This window comes from Schistocerca gregaria, chromosome X, assembly GCF_023897955.1.
Source record: "Schistocerca gregaria isolate iqSchGreg1 chromosome X, iqSchGreg1.2, whole genome shotgun sequence".
Classification (NCBI taxonomy): domain Eukaryota; kingdom Metazoa; phylum Arthropoda; class Insecta; order Orthoptera; family Acrididae; genus Schistocerca; species Schistocerca gregaria.
In genome coordinates, this window is record NC_064931.1 from 621,992,708 (window position 1) to 621,995,514 (window position 2,807).

The following is a 2,807-nucleotide window of genomic DNA, read 5'->3' on the forward strand; positions in this document are numbered from 1 at the left end:
ATCTTGTTCTTTTTTTTCTTTTCCCCGTGCGAAGGCCGGGATGGGCATCTTAAAGGTTAATAATTGTCCGAGGTCTTGTATTATATATAAAATTTTACGTCCTCCTCTAACTTGCTCACAGCCCGCAAGAAAATTCTCTTTATTGGAAAATGTGCGTTACGTAATGACTTTTAGATTATTGCTGCTTACATTAAGAGAATACGTCTTTCAAAATCACTTATTAGGAAGCTGCTTGGGTGAACAAAAAAAGAGTATACAGAGGAACGACAAATTTTACGTAACTAAATTAGAAACATGACCTTAATGTTGTCGACAATGATGAAATAATATAATATGATCGTATTGTCTGAATGTATTTTTTTAAGAAAACTGTTAATGATGAAATAATAGTATCGACAGTAATAACAAAATAAAAATAAAAAGAGAAATTACCTGATATGAAGAAACAGATCAAAATAAATGGACATTACTATACTGGCTAAACAAGTTCAAACGACTGACAGATGGTTCAAATGGCTCTGAGCACTATGGGACTTATCATCTGAGGTCATCAGTCGCCTAGAACTAAGAACTACATAAACCTAACTAACCTGAGGACATCAGACACATCCATGCCCGAGGCAGGATTCGAACCTGCGACCATCGCGGTCGCGCGGTTCCAGACTGAAGCGCCTAGAACCGCTCGGCCACCCTGGCCGGCAAACATCTGACAGAACTGTTGAAAAAATAAATTTACAGGTTATTCAGTCTTCGCTGGAAATTATATACATCTGAAGCCAATTGCCGTGTCGGGATCTGTTCGAATAACCTGTGGCACAAAGCTACCATGAAGAGATAACATTAATAGATGAACGTCCCCAGAAGTTAATTATTCGGTTAAGACGATGAGTTGAAACTAGTAGGCAACAGCTACCAAATGAAGAGTGATGAATAATCTATTGGAGATATTGCGGTACATATCGCATAAACTGCAACTCGTAGACAAACGGCACCAAAACTATCCCATTAAGCGTTACATGTTTTGTGCGAATGTTACGGTCACAAACCAGCAAGATGAAGGTTTGTGGGAAAGAATCATGAATGATGAAGTGCCATTTCATGTATCTGGAAAAGTCATTAGATACAGTGTCCGGATTTTTAGGATTTCGGTGTGTCCCGTTAGAAATTACCTCGCATTTGTCCATAATATTGGAGCAATACGTCCTAATTTCCGTCTGAACACTCACCGCACTGCAACAACCCTGTATCATGATGCACATTCCTGTTTCTCTTGTATTACAGATTTTCATCTGCCGCTGCTGTATTGTACTAGCGTCTCCTGCAGTGGAGACGGCTTTTTGCTGTCTGTCTCTGTCTCTTTTGTAACGTGCCTCTGTCTCATTCTCTTTTTATTATTCCGCATTCACACTGTAGTATCACTGTTCCTTTTTAAAACCTACTAACTTCTGGTCAAACCCATATATCCTATGGACTGGCGTATGGAAAAACGAATACCACCCTGGAGGACCCCTTTGTAATCCGAAACTATAGTAAACGCAGACATTTTCTTTCAATGCACAACTTTAAATCGAACCTGACAACCACATCTTCTGTTCCACCCTAATTCCACCTCCCCCCCCCCCCCCCCACACACTGTACAAACTGGTGATCAGAAGAGGAATGTCGAGCTTTTTGTTTTCTTCGGTCTTCAAGAAGATCGTTAAGTATACTCAGTTCACATTGCGTATATCCGTACTGAAGTCGGGACCCGTACTTTTAAGTCAGCTTCTTTCCGACTTCTTAACACCTCTCTACGCCGTGTACCACGCCGCGGCAGCCCAGCTAATACAAGCAATACTGCTGCAATCTAGAACCACCGCGCTGTTTGCTCCGCCACGGTCCGCCGTCGAAGCCTCTGTTTTTCACCTGTGTCTGTGTATGGCACACAGTGGATATGAGCTACTAAGCCAATGGGAGAGAATGAAAGGCGAACTTGTTTCCGGCGCCTTTAAATAACTGGAATATACCGGCTAATGGAGATAACACCGAAAGAAAATCCTGGCCCTCCTAGAAGGGGGTTGAGCAGATGGTTGGTAACTAACTCTCAGAAAACACGGAAATGTTTAAGTGTTCATTATTCTTGTGTACTATTCGAGAGTGAAATGGCCCCGAAATAGTCGGAAAGTAGGTCTATGAGCCTTCTGCCAAGCAATTAAGTGTGAAATGTACATGCAAAGCTCACAGTTTTTCTAAGTACGTAATTGGCAACCAAAAGCTCCTCAGGTAACTGTAGCTATATGTTCCGTTTCGGTACTGCAGTTATATCCTCTGAGTGTCCTATACATTTCTTATTCATTGGTGAAGAACAGAGGATATAGTATCTCAAGTTACAAGAATGATTTTATGTTTCTTGAAAGTCACGGTTTGGTTGGAATTTTAATAAGGGCTTGGAAGATAAAATGTTTTTGTGTAATCTAGGATCAGATACATTTTAGAGTTTAAGTATTTACATTTAAATGTTGGTGTAGTGCTTCTGTTTCGTCAGCTGTGTTATACGACTCTGTATTAAGTAAAGACAGAAATCAATTATTATTATAAATGTAAGGTGAAAATCTCGAATTCCGATGTTACTGATTTCTGTGTATTTTCTGCTCGTGGGAGGAATTATGAGGATATCGTATTTGGCGACCTCCGAAAGAAAGTGATCGAATATTATAGCACATCGTCTTGCGCGAAATGCTTAATACCACTTTCTACGTCCGCCCCTGGTAGCTGAGTGGTCAGCGGGACGGACTGTCATACCTAACGGCCCGGGTTCGATTCCCGGC